Genomic DNA, 14,933 nt, shown 5'->3' on the forward strand with positions numbered 1-14,933 from the left:
AGATATCTCATCATGGAATAGGGATTATAAATTCTAATTCTATAGTATGACACAACATATTCATGTAATGTTTAAGAAAAATTTTGTAAATGAATTCCAATCATTCATGGACCCAATCTGATGGGGTTCCACAGGCTTCTGTACAGATTATTTAGGTTAATCTTTCTATCTACCCAATGGGACTCAGTGCTCAGTCTAGAAGATACCATCAGAGATGTTTAGTTTTGCAGTTCTCCAACCGCAGATTTGTGTCTCCAGAGGTAACATGCTTGTTAACAGCAAAAATGTTTTAAATAAATAATAATATATAAAGGTGAGAATAACAGACCTCACTCTACTGTCCCTCTGCAATTTGTGTACACAGAGTCATCCCTTACCTCTCTCTAAAAGTGCAAAGTTCAAAAAGTTCAATAAATAAAAGATTGTTGGGGGCAGAATAGATCGGACAAGGAGAAGAAGTCTGGAGATAAATGTGAGACGCGAGGGACATATGCTTGTTTTGTTAAAATATTATGTTTGCTGTTGTTTTGTTGAAGAAAAAAATCTAGAATACTTAACATTGTTGTTTTAGTGAAATAAAACAATTTAAATGTCTGTCTGGTTATGTTCTCTTCCTAATACAGCCTGGAAAGAAAATCCTCCAAATATTAACGATTAGCCTGTTGAACTGGAGATTGTTCACCTCCCAATGACTTCATAAATATCTGCTTCAATTACCTTTGGTAAATGAAATAACCAAACAGTCATTCATTTTCTGATACAGCTGTAAAACTAATCTAAAAAGTTTTCAAAATAAATCACTGTTTAAAAATGTATAGTGTGTACCTTCTAAAAATGAAACTTACATCTACCTCTGAGTTGTGAAGAATATGTATTAAGGTTGTAACCACCAACAAGAATGCACTTTTATGTAGAAAACCAAGATTAAATAGAGTGTTCCTGACTAGTGATTTAAATCTATTTGATTTACATCAAATCCACCCTGTAGAAGCCCCAGTTAAGACTGGGACCTCATCGTGCCAGGTGCTGCATAAACACAGGGTAAGAATCAGTCCCTGCCCTAACAAACTTGCAATCTAAATAGAAGAGACAGGATGGGTGAGGAAATTGAAGCAAAGAGAGGTGAAGTGAAGTGATCTTCCCCAAGGTTACACAGCAAATCAGTGGCAGAATTGGGGAGGAGAAGCAGGGCTTGTGAACAATAGGTCAGGATCTTCTATTCTCCCTGTCTTATAGTACAAGAAGAAGGGGAAGTTCAGCGGAACGGAAAGGTTCCAAATACAAAGGTGTAAAATTCAAAACTGATAAAAAGGAAATACTTTCCCTGGCCACCCACACAATTAGCTTGTGGAACTCATTGCCACAGGATACCAGTGAGGCCAAGAACTTAGCAGAAATCAATTAGGGATTAGACTTTTATATGGAAAATTAAAATATCCAGAGTTATCATAGTAAATTATTTAAAAATAACCAAAGACTTTGGGAAGAGATATAAATCTTCCTGCTTCAGCACAACAGCTGGCTCCTAAATATTAGGAGTCAGGAGGAATCTTTGCCTAAGGGCAGGTGTGACACTTTTCAGGGTTACGCAAGGCATCCAGGGTGAATCACTACCACCTACTTACAGCATGAAACAGCTTTGTCCATGCCCCCCAGGGAGAGTCTTCCCAACTCAGCCAGCCACTGGCAGCACAAGTGCTCTGCTCTGGGCCCCCTAGGCCCCATTCTCTTCCCCTGCAGGCTAGCAATTCACACACCCCACTCAAGTGCCCAGTCCCTTGTCTTCTGGACACCTGCAAATGTACACCAATCCGCTGCCTCCAGGGAAGCAGTGCAACCCGGGTTTACCTCCATTCAATGCTCTCTTTTGCACAGGCACTTAGATATGTCTACAGTACAATCAAACTGAAGTTTATTTAACAGAGCTTAATATAAAGATTCAAAATAAAGGCAAATAAAAAGGACTTGGAAACATACAGTTACAGGTAAAAGAAAAACAAAAGAACAATCCATTGCCTATACTTATAAACTAGCTACTTTCCTAACTAATGAGGCATTTCTCACCCCACAGTCAGCCCTTGCAGGGCTTGTCCAGTCAAGTCATGAGACACTCCAATTGGCAGAACGTCGCCTCCATAACAGATAACCTTTGTGCCCTCTTTCCTTCCCTGATGCAGTCTCATCTTCATTTTTGTCCAATCAAATCTGTATCTTCCTCAGACTGTGAACAACAGGGCTGGGATGACAGATGTCAATCATGTCAATCATTCCCAAATGTTGATCAAGCCAGTGCTGAGATTCGCTCCACCTCAGGTGACACCTTTCACTTTCAGGAGTTTTGGAACACAAAATTCTCCATGTTACATAAGTCGAAGAATGTTCCCCATACAAACATCCTGCAATGTTGGCACATGAGCCCCCTCAGGGAACTATAGAGAAGCTGGCCAGACACAGGTAGAATATACCTACCTGGGCATGCCTGTGTCATGGCAGGTTATCCCATAACTGCTTGCTACAGGGTTTCTTGCACTTTCTTCTAAGATAGCTAGTGCTGGCCACTGCCAGAGACAAGCTACGGGCCTAGATGGACCCATGCTCTGATCCAGACTGGCAACTCCTATGTCCCTAAGAAAACAGAGCTCCAAATTGGTTTCATTCTGAAGTTGGTAGGAGTGTATTAAAGATAATGGAGAGTGAAAAAGAAAGAGGTGGAGGGGGGAGAAAAGAGGTGGAGGGGGGGAGAAAAGAGTTGACTGTGTGCCTTTATCATTTCTCTCTCTTGGGAAGAACTTATCAAAAGGGCAGAGACCAGCAGTGTTCAAAGATTGATCAGTGTAAAGGACTTTTAGGTCTAACCAGGCTTGTTTCAGATTTACAGGAATTGAACAAAGACATAAATCTGTCATTGCCTCGTGAAAATCGAGGTAATTAAATCTGCAGGTGAACAGAATTGTCAAATTGATGATCTATATAAATCAGCAGAGTCACCGGAGGCACCAAGTTCACTGCAGATGGAAGAAGCTTCCTTGGAGAAGTATCTCCTGCCCACAATCAGCAATGGGAGGCTGCTAACATGTGGAAAGCATCACACTGGGAGAAATCCATTTCACCTTCAAGAATCAGCCCGCCGTTTTGCTCCTCACAGTCCTGATCATAGCAGCGAAGGAAGACACCGCAAACTTCAAGGAGTTTGCAGAAGGAGACAGCTGACGTGTACTCACATGGTTATGGCCTGGTTCCAAGACTCAGGCATCGAGTCCCTTCTCACTACATACTCCGGGGAGAAAGGCAAACCCTGCCTCTTCCCTTAGTGAGAATCCAGGGAACAAAAGAATGGTACTGTCACCTCCTTCTCCTCTCCTGGCTTTCCTTCCTGGAATGGGTGGGTGGAGCACTAAGATCATTCCCTTACACAAAGGCCTCTGCCTTAAGGAAAGAAATTGAGCCACTGATATCACACAGCTCCATGTCACACTAGCAAAGTGGAGAGCAGAATGAGGGACCTCAGAATGATCTGTGCCTTGAAATCAGTCCACCAAACCACACATGCTGAGTCACTTGTTCCTTCCATTGGGCTGTGACTGGACATCGGACCAGCAAACCGGAGTGTTGAGTTTGTAGCCTAAGAAAGACCTATCTCTTCACATCCTGAGATCTCTAACCCTTTGTAAGTCTTAACATCAGCCCAGCATGATAAAGTTGCTAAGCTAGTGACCTCACAGATGCATCTGCCTTGACATCACACAACTATCTGCAGCAGCTGTTGCAGAGATATCACAGAGGCCTGTGCCTTTACATCAGCCCAGCAAACCAGAGAGTCTGATCCAGGAACATCACAGAGACTCCTATCTTGACATAAGCTGAGTTTGGGCCATCTTAAGCCCAAACACTGTGGCAGAGTGGATGTGGTGGGCAAACTATCCATGCCCCAGAAGGCCGCTCCACTGAACTGCAAACCACAGGCTAACTGCACTTGCAAGACCCCAAACCACAGCTGCTGGAGCAGCTGGTCAATAGAAGGTCCCAGAATGTGGTAGCAGACAAGCTGACCACCTCACAAAGATTCCAGGAGTAGAAGGGGAGGGCAGTAGGCCACCGGGCACCCTAGGCCAGAAGACACCTAGAGGAACAGGAATCCCAGCACCTGAGGGAGGAACCATTAGAGAGTGAAGAAGCAGGTGGGTCTGGGGGTAATGCTAAAGGAGGGATATGCATGGAATAGAAGAGAATAATGAAACTTTCCAGCTACAGCATTGAAGTGTTGGCAAACTGCAGGGTGATCTCATTATCTATCTAAACTGTTCCCACTGGAAGTTTTTTTCCTTTGCAATATATCATGGAAACCTTTCCGGTGGTTTTAAGCTGTCTAAAATCTGTTTAGCAGACCAACATTTTGGCTAAATTTAACCTGCTAACATTTCTTTTATATTTTTGGCCTGTGTGTAGAGAGAGACAAAGCTTCTTCTAGGGACTGTTCCAATGCCTAATGATGCCTTACTTCAATGGGCGTAATTACCCATGGCCCAGTCCTCTCCCACAAAACTCCAGTGACTTCAGCAGGATCAGGACTGGGCCCCAGATTGCCCTCTGAGAAAGCGAGCCTCTGAAATTTCCACAGGCAAACTCTGCAGGTGGCTTCTAGGATCACACTTCTGAAGTGCCAAACACAGGCGTAGGTAGACTTTTCAGAGAGTTCTTTATTTGATTTGATCCTCTGCTGACATTTTTTTTAATTTTATTTTAATCTTTTTTATTTTTGGAAACAGGCTTTTGGAAGCCCAAACTCAACCGAGCTTGATCCATTGTAAGAAGGACCGAAAGTAGAGCATAGAGATTTAAAGAAAAACAAAGCAAAGGTTCACAGCTGGTGTCTGGTGAATTCTCCGCAATTTCTCATTATGTCCCAAGTCATCCAAATGGGAGGATATTGTTTTCATGGTTTGTTTGTAGGCAGCTTAAGCTAAAACCAGAAATAACAACCAACAGTAATAATGTCTTATATTTATATAGTGCTTCTCAGCCAGAAGGATCTCAAAGGGCTTTATAAACTTGTATTCAAATGCAAACTCCTGCCAACAGCTGATCTCATCCACACATGGTGATTATATGGCCTTCTTTCCCACTTTGAGGCCTGGTCTACACTATAAAGTCAGGTCAACGTAAACTGCCTTGTGTTGACCTAGTGGTGCACGCATCTACAGTTAAATCTGTCTCCCACCCATGCAAGCGCCCTGTTACAGTGACACAGTAACACCACTTCCCTGAGCAGTGCTGATCCCTGGTCGACATACTGAGCTTGACACAGCGCAAGTATAGACACAGAGTTACTCATGTTTACTCTAACATTCCTTCAGCAGCTGTCCTCACAATGGCAACATTGACTGCTCTATTCACAATTGTGAAAGCCACTTCCCGGGGTCATGGAAACTGGAAGCCCATCCCCATCTCTATAAAGCCCTACGAATTTTTGAAATGTCATTTCCTGATTATCCAGCTGCGCGAGCACACTTAGCAGTTCTCCACTGTTGTGTGCAACTGCCCAACTGACCGTGCTGATGACACGCTCCATCCACACGCTGGCTTGGAGTAGAAAGGAGATATTGGCTATCCTGGGCCTGTGGTGAGAAGAGTCTGTGCGAACACTGCTACGGACCAGCCATAAAAACGTGGACGTACATGAGCAGATTGCTTGGGGGATGCAGGAGAAGGGCTACGATAGCAGCAGTGCCATGGGAAAGCGAAGAACTGCATCAGGCATATCAGAAAGCCAATGTGACAAACAGTCAATCCAGTGCCAAGTGCAGACCTGCCTGCCATACATGGAGGAGACTCCATTACCACTGTAGATATCTCTGAGGAGCCTGTGTCAAAGCCTTGCACAGTGAGGAGGAGGAGAAGGAGAAGGAGGAGGATGGGGGACTTGCAACCAGGGAAGGACCAGCTATGCCACAAGCCAGGACTTGTTTGAGACTCCACCACAGTTCAGTCATTTGAGCCCGGGTGAGCCTGATGCTGGGGAGGAAACCTCGGTAAGCATGTAATAGTATTTCCTGTTACAGTGATATACTGATGGCACCTCCAAAGCAACAGGAAACAGCTATCAACTTGTCATTAATTTACTCGTACTAGAAGAGGTAGGAGTATGACGAGAGGCAGAGTTGTATGCTTTTCATCCCCCTGTACAGTTAGGCAGGGAGGCATGAGGAGCAGTTTGTTTATGTACCCAGGGATTTCCCCTGATGAAACTTCCATGGAGATCCTCTGCAATCCTCTCTTGAAGGTCTCTAGGGATTGCTGCCTTATTTCTTCTTTCACAGTAGGACACTTTCCCACACCAATCCCTAGTAACTTCGACAGGCACCACTGCAGGACACAAGCTACAAGCATACGGACCCAAGGATCTTCGGGACGCCAGCAGGAGCTGTGCACTCTGTGCCCCTCAGGAGTGAGATACCAGCTCAAATCAGCCCTGCCTGTGGAAAATAGTGCCAGCATTCAGTGTCACTTCCCTATACTCATTGTTTCAGGCAGCTGAGCAATTCCCCACTCACTTCCTTCCCCTCCTGATGAGCCGTACTCACCATGGCTGGTGCTATGAGAGGCGCCACAGCAGAAGTGTCAATAAGCATGTCTTGTTTAAAACTCCAGTGGAGCCACGGAAGGGGGTTCTGAATCTTAAGTTTCACTTTCCGGTGTGACTATCCTGACAATGGTGCCTCTGTATTTTATCCACAGCTGCTGCTGGAGCAGCCTTGAGGGGCTCTTCTTCCACGCCTGCAGCAGAACGCCTGAGCCAGAAGAGGAGAAAGAAGAGGACTTGGGATGTTCAGTGAGATCCTGCAAGCTAGTGCTGCATCAGATCATAAATACAGGGCCTGGAGGGTAAACACTGCAGACAGCCTAGAGCGTGGACAGGAGACAGGCCCAGGAGTCCCAGCAGAAAAAAGGAGAGGGAGGTAGACCAGGACATAATGGGGATTCTCCAGCAGCAAACACAGATGCTGCAGATTCTACAGGTTCAACAATCCCAGGTTCGCTTCCCTTTGCCATCCACGGAAGACTCCATTGCAGCACTTCCCTACATCCCCCTCCTCAACATTCCACATGGCATCAGGAGCCACATCTCCACCTCTACCACTCTAATCCAGGTGCCATCAAGGACAACCACAGCTTCACATACACTGACCTGTAAAAGCCATGGTTGCTTTATATATAGGAAGAGTGACGTGAATGTTCTTTCCCCTTGTTAAGTTCTGTTTCATTAATTTATTACATTTTAATGTATTTTTGCACTGGTTTTGTTACTGAATAAAATTATATTATTTGGAAAATAATTCAGCTTTATTAGTTCACAACGTATACTGCAGAGTGCCTAGCAGTTAGTTCTGAAAGCACCCCCTTATTGTACTGTACAGTGACACATAACTCATAGGCTGAGTGACACACACAGTGTAATCATCACAAACGTACTTGAGCACCACAAAATTAATAGGTGCGCTGACAGTGCTGTTCTTGATAGATGTATACCAATCACCACATGATCCCTAACAGGCTCCAAAACTGTAGGGCCAGGCTGAGCACAGTACAACACAATGCATTACTGTGGCTCACTATTAAAGTCCTCTTTCAAAGCCTCACTGATCCATACAGCAACATGTTCAATTCTTCTAATAGCCCTTGTGTCTGGCTGTTTAAACTCAGCAGACAGCTGCTCCATCCCCATCCTGCCAGCAACTTTTCCTCCTTCTGCTTCACAGATATTATGCAGGACACAGCAGCCAGCTGTAACCTTTGGCATTTTTTTCCACTGGGATCCAATCTTGTGAGTAAACAACGTCAGTGTCCCTTCAATCTACCAAAAGCGCATTCAACTGTCATCCTGCACCTGCTGAGCCAACAGCTGAATGTTTACTTACTGCTGTCAAAGCGGTAAGCGTATGGCTTAATAAGCAAGCAGTAGCTTCATCTCCCAGGATCACTAATGGCATGACAACATTGCCAATGGTAATCTACCACTCAGGAAAGGAAGTCCCTGCTCGTAGCTTTCCAAGATACAAGGTCGGGGAGGACCAATTTCTCTTGGTGGAGAGACAAGCTAAATGCAAGGTGGAACAGATTGTTTAGCATACATTTACTTAATTTACTTAATTTATTACATTTTAACCTGAGTACCTTTCCCAGACCTGAAGAAAAGCTCTGTGTGGCTGCAAAGTTGGTCTCTCTCACCAATAGAAGTTGATCCAATAAAATATATTACCTCACTCACCTTGTCTCTCTGATATCCTAGGACCGACATGGATACATCAACACTGCACATTGCTTTAAGATGAGTCTTATCTCTTAAGTGTGCAAGCGTCATGCACCTTCCTGGACCAGTCAAAGTTGAAGTCAGTGAAGTGCTGCGAAATTGACCCTTTGCACTCAGTCATTCCTGCACACTGCATCACGCATCAAAGCAAGCACTCCTGGTGAGTACAAGCAGCACCAAGACAAGAAGCCAAGTATGAACATGCACAAGTGACATAGTTACTGCAGCAGCTTTATACCGATGTAACTTGTGTTGACCAACATTTGTAGTGTAGACATGGCCCAATGTTTCTCAGAGCACAGCAATGGGTTGTCCAGTCCAGAATCCTGTCTCTAACAGGAGCCAGTGTCAGCAATCAGATATAGGCATGATTTGGCATAATCCTCCTACTTGTGCAATGCTATACCACAGGGTGCACATTTCTTCTGCCCCCAGTTGGTGATTGTGTTCCATTAGGTAGTATATGGATAAACAGTCCATCTAATTCAATCCTACCTAGTGCACCCAGAGATGTGATTCTTAGCCACACATCTCTTCTTTTAAAAAAAGAAGAAAAAAAAGAATACACATTGGGTCTGACCCAAAACCCAGTGAAGTCAACAGGAATCACCTCACTGACATCAGCAGACTTTGGAGGAGGGCCTCAGGCCTTTGCCTCTACAGTATCATCAGACAGCAAGTTCCACAGGCTGGGGACACAATCATGGCATTAGGAGCATGTGCAGACAGGAGCTGGTGGCACAGAGCCACATGCTGTCCTCACACAGACAATCCCAAGAGAGAGGATCTCTCTTTTCATGAGTTAGCACCCACGGCATTAAAGGTACATCTTCATCTCGAGGAGGGGGAAATTTTGTTCAACACAGAGCGGTGAGAGCCTGCCACCTGTGAACACTATGGCTTGTATCTGCAAATCTCAGTACAGATTTCCGGACCCTGCATATCCCAACCCCACCAGAATCACAGCTTCCTTTATTATTATTTGTATTGTCAGGGATACAGTGATTTGCCTGAGATTGCACAGGACCTGTTCAGAGACAAGAGCTAACCCCTGATCTCCTGCCTTATCTTCAAGACCATTCTTCTTTTTGGAGCTGTGACCTCCATCTCCAACGAGATCCTAACCCCCATGGCTAAACTAGCAGTAAAGTCTTATGCTACTTTCCAGCAGGAAATCCAGACCCTGCAGCCTTTCATCTCTGGGTGTGAGTCAAGCTCACCACCCCACATCAGCAGCGAGCAAAGGTTTTTGTCACCCTATGGCTGGTTAGCAGCCGGTGTGAAAGGAGTTTGGTGTTCTTAGCCCAGCTCCCTGTGGATAAATGCCACTACCATCTCCCAGGAACTAGCTGCCACCCTTATTAACAGGCTAAGCAAAACAAGGATGGATTGATTTTAATCTATACACTATGTACCCACCAATAGTCTCTGGGTATGCTGGCAATTGCTTATCAGCACCGTAAAAGATCATTAAATGTCAAAGGTCAATTTAAGGCGGAACTCCAACCAGCCCACAGGAGATACACACCCACTTATCAAGGGAAAAACTGAGGGTCAAGTCCTGCTCCCCAGTGAAGTCAAGAACAGCTTTGCCATGGATTTCAATGGGACCCACATCTGGTCCTGAGCAAACAGGTTGGTCACACAGAGTTCTACATCTGGATAACTGCTATGATGGTGCACAAAGGGAAAGGCGATGTCTCAAGTAGCCAGGCCCCAAGCTACACGGGGCTTTCTAGATTCAAAGAAACACCTTGAATTGAACCCGGAAACATACCGGTAGCCAGTACAATCTACAGAGCACAGCTGTTATGTGCTTTGTACATGGAACATCGCTGAACGTACAGGCAGCTACAGTCAAGGCTCCAAGATGTCCAAGCAGACTGTTGCAATCCATTCTAAAGGGTGGCAAAGGCCTGGAGATTGGTGGCTTGGTTTGCATCTCAGACACCTAGGCAGAATAAATTTGCCTTATGCCCGCAGACAGCCTTCTAATTCATGGCTGGTTAACAACTATTACTATTATCTATCTGCAGCATAAACCTCCTTAGCTTTCAGCAGTTTCTCCTCTAACTAGGATTCCAAAATACCTCTGCCCACAGGGAGTGCATTGTAAAGTGCAGCCTATCTACTTCCTCCCTGTCTGAGCATGTGGGGGGGAAGGGGGTGCGGGACACAGCTATTGTTACAGAACCTGAACTCCAAATCTCCATGATTGCAGCTGTTGGGAATTTTTCTTGTAACCACAGCAATGAATAACATTCTGAACTGATGGATATTTGTTTACAACCTGAACTCTCGCTCTCCACCAAGTCTACAGTCTGGGAATTAACATATTAGTGATGAGTGAACTTCTAAAGCTTCACGGATCCAGGGAAGCACTCTGCAGCTCAGACCTTTATCCAAATGATCTAAAAATTCTGCAGACTGTCAAACCAGTCTGCAGACCTTGTGAAAAGAGGATCTCGTGGATCTATAACTTATGCTTCTGGTAATACAGATACCTGAATTCACAAGCCTCAGGAAAGGTTAGGCTAGGTTTTGAGAAAAGAGTCAGGCCAGTTTTTGTTTCATCCAAACAGCCATCCTAGCTTCCACTTCCCTGTCTCAAACTTCCTTCTCTCTCTTGAAATGAAAGCAATTCAAAACACAGGCAGAGAACATCCCCAGAGCAGAAGAGAAAGAAGGAGGGTTAAATCCTCATGCCACACAGAACCAATCTTTCCCATTGCACTGAGGCAAGTGAAGGCTCTAAGCCAGCTGACAAGGAGAACAGGTAACCCAAGGAGCTGAAGCAAGAGTGAATGAAGCTAATACATTTGGATCTCTCAGACACTGCTTATCCCTCATCTTGTCTTATGGTACAAGCTCTGTGTGGCAGTTGGAAACTAACCCTGCAGTGCAGTCACTGGCTTCCTTGACATCTGCAAGACACTGCTTGCCTGTCCTTAAAAAAGGCTGCAAAACTGACTCTTTCAACACCAAAGCTCTCCAAACCTTCCTCCGGTTGTAAATCTTGAGACGAAGGATGATCTTGCAGCGAACCCACAGGACTGGCTGTGAGAGGACCTAGGCTCTGTTGGTGGCTGTGCCACTGCATTCCGACATAACCTTTGGCAAATCACTTTGCCGCTCTGTGTCTCAATTTCCCCATTTATAAATAACAGGGATAATGATCCTTCCTCACAAGGGTACGGCAAGGATCAAGTAAAGCACTTGGTGATCTTTACTTGGAAAATATGATAAAAGGGCAAAATATTACTGATCTCTGTCCACTCAGAACCTTTTGTGTGCATGTTTATACTGGCAGTACATGTGCAAAGAATATTCACCCAATGTACTTTAAGGAGGTACACAAAATTAATGGGAGGGAATACATTAAAATGATGATTTTACAAGGCTTCTTTGAGTAAAATTGGTGAAGGTTGACAAGCGACAGACTGACAGCTCTGGAGCCCACAGCCCTCTATTTATTCACTGATCAGATATTACATGGACTTTCCTTTAAGCCACTCCCAAGGACTGTCTCTAGTGAGAGATAGCACTTTTCCTCCATAAAAATCTCCAGCACTTCACAAACAAGATTGGGGTCATTAGCCCCATTTTACAGATGAGGAAACTGAGGCATAGATAGGCAAAAATGACTTGCCCGAGGTGGTGGCAGGAACAGAATTCAGGTGTCCCAGGTCCCTATGCAGTGCCCTAGCTATGGGGCCACACTACCACCCAATCTAAGAGTGTCCATCTATCTAGTTGTGTCCCGATACTAATGGGCAGGCAAGGGTAGTTTAAGGCAGTATCCTTAGGCCATTATGGACCACAGAGATTCACAAAGTAGGACCTACTAGTAGTAACTGCTGAAGTCCAACATGGAGAATATGAAGCAGGGGGGCGGCTCTGGCATGGCAAGGAGCCAAGAGCATTGTTACAAGCGAATGCAAGCTGCAATCCAGTCCTATTTATCTCAATCCACGCCTGCGTGGTGGAGCCATCTCATTCGGCCAGAGAGAATGACCTCTCTGACCCAGAGAGATGGCTCCACCAAGCAGGGGTGGATTGAGATTAAATAGGACTGGACATTCCTGAGCCTCTCTGGCTGAGAATTCGAACAAGAGAGTCAGCATTGCTGGAATAGGGTTTTGGATTTTGCCCTATCAGGACACCAACCCACTCCACATTCACTCAAACGGGTACCAAATGGTGGTAACTTTTGGCCATTGTCAGTCCAAGCTGGCTTCGTCCCAGTGACCTGGGGAGAAAAAGCACTAAACCCCTTTGCCCATGCCTTGAGCTATCTGGCCACCTGCTCAATGATTCATAATAAATCAACACCCTTGTTTCCGTACCACCTTGCTACCCAGCTGGCTCACTCACATGGCCCTCAGGTGGCGGCAGCAGCACATCTTGCAACCTAAGAATCAAGCGCAGTCCTTGTCCCACAGAGCCACCCGTTGTGTTAGCGGGTGGGGGCTGCGTAGCTGTGTCAGATGGGCACGGTGACCATGAGCCACCCACCAACACAGGGCAGGATGCCTCAGCGTGGGCAGGGAAGGGCACACTGCTGGGGGCACTTCAGTACCATCACACATGCTGCGTACCAGTAAGCTATGCCCCCACCAGATAGGCTCTCCTGCCAGGACTAAGTAGATATCGTGCCCTGCTGTTGCATGGGTGAGCTAAAAGAGGCTCCCTATGGCCTCCAACCCCACAGCACGTCTGCTCAACAGGAGGAGGACTTGATCCTAAATTGAGAGAGGTGCCACTAGAACAGCAGACTAACCAAGGTGCAACAACAGATGGCTGCTAAAGTCTGTTCCCAGCATGCCCTGGGCAATAGGGCTGTGCCAGAAAGAGGCACTGTTTGGGTGATTTGCATTTGCTTGTGCTCAAGTGTTTTCCTCTTGGCATGGGGTCTGTAGGCACATTGGCATACGGGTTTGCCGGCTGTTGGCATCTATTCGCGATCTGTGCTTCGGCTTTCACAATCAACTGACGTGTCCTGTTTTGGGTTGCAGTTCTGTGCAGAGAGCTGGGCGTGGTAAACTCCAGCTCTCCCAGAGACAAGGCCATGCCATGGCATATCTCAAGTTTGGCAGAGCTCAGCCGTGAATCTCCTTGTCCTGGAGCCAAGCTATCAAATGTCCCTGTGTCACATGCCCCATTCCACCTCCGTGCTCTGCAGAGGGAAGCTAATTGGCACTCACACGATGCCATAGTCCTCGGCAGCCCTGCAGGGCTGTCCCATTCTGCCATGCGAGGTGTGTGAGCACAGAGAATGACATCTCCAATCTGCACTGACTCCATGCGACATCATTTGAGCCATCCACCTCTCCGTCTCCCACAGGCAAAGGATCTGCTCAGGCCAAACCTTTCATCATCTCTTCATTAAGTGAGAGAATTCAGTGCTCCTGACAGCAAGGAACTGAGGGCGCTGACTATAGCCAAGAACCGTGGCTTAGTGCTTTGTCAGCTTCCCACGCACCTCTGCCAATGCACCCCACGCAGCTATCACTGTCCTCATTCCCATCATCAGCTCTGCCAATGCACCTCACTTCTCACCTGCAGCATCCTCTGCTAGCCCAACACTATGTCCCCCACCAGCTCATGTTCCTCCACCCTAACCTGCAGCATCTGCTGATCCATCTCCGCCACACCCCAGCTCTGTTGCTCACTTATATTGCAGCCCTGAGCATTAACTTCTGGCCACAGTGAATGGTGGCTTTCTGATGCAGACAAATCGTGCAGCAGATAACGGTCTATGATCCAACACGCTCGTTCTACTGGTCTTTGTAGACTCAACACTAGTTTCTCGTCTAGTGCCTCAATAGGCTGCAGATGAAGGCTCTGCCAAAGAGCCCTAACCCCACATAACCTTCCCCTTGCTTCTGAAACCAAGAGTAATGCCCCACCATCTCTGCCCATGAACAGGGGACAGGGAAGAGACTGTGGGTTGTTTTTGACATGCCTGGCCAATAGCTCAATCTTCTGTCTGTCCCAAGAGCACTCTTTGGCCCTGTCTTCACTGACCATGGAGACTCTTAAGGACTCCAATTGTTTGACACAGCAGTCGTCTGGCTCATCCTTCCAAGAGCTTAATGCAGAAGGATGGACTTCAGCAGGACTCTTTGGGAGCCCACACACAGCCCTCCTTATAGCTGTGAGCCCTCGGACTCCTGGCCCCTGTATCTCACAGCGCTCAATGCTGCTGCTCAGAAGAGAGACTTTACACTTCATTATGAGATGGAATTGGGAGGACTGGCGGAATCGATGCACTGCTGAAATGCTTATGGCCCCCCTTCCATACAGCAAAGAAAGCAAGTAGATCGAACTAGTTCTGCCAGACCTGAACCAACAACCTTATCCCATGCACCGCAGCCAACCATTAGAACCAAGCGCCTTGGGCAGCTGTTATGGATGGAAGTTGGCGTACCGGCCAACCAAGCTCAAAACCATGCCAAGCCATGGTTTGCTGCAGTGCTTTCCTCACTGCATGCAGCCAGATATCACACTGTGATCTTAAAGCTGCTGGACACAGGGAAAACCTGGGGCACTGTCTGAGACACATGCCATCTAAGGAGGACTATCTCAGATCACGGGCAGGAACAGTATCACCTCCATAGCCACC

The 14,933-nt window shown here is 46.3% G+C and overlaps 1 protein-coding gene across 1 annotated transcript in view; it reads right to left on the minus strand.

The window, feature by feature from the left end:
* The window catches only part of ASTN1 (astrotactin 1), a 223,923-nt gene that overhangs the window by 152,537 nt on the left and 56,453 nt on the right, over positions 1-14,933 (minus strand).

Source organism: Gopherus evgoodei, chromosome 8 (genome assembly GCF_007399415.2).
Source record: "Gopherus evgoodei ecotype Sinaloan lineage chromosome 8, rGopEvg1_v1.p, whole genome shotgun sequence".
Lineage (NCBI taxonomy): Eukaryota > Metazoa > Chordata > Testudines > Testudinidae > Gopherus > Gopherus evgoodei.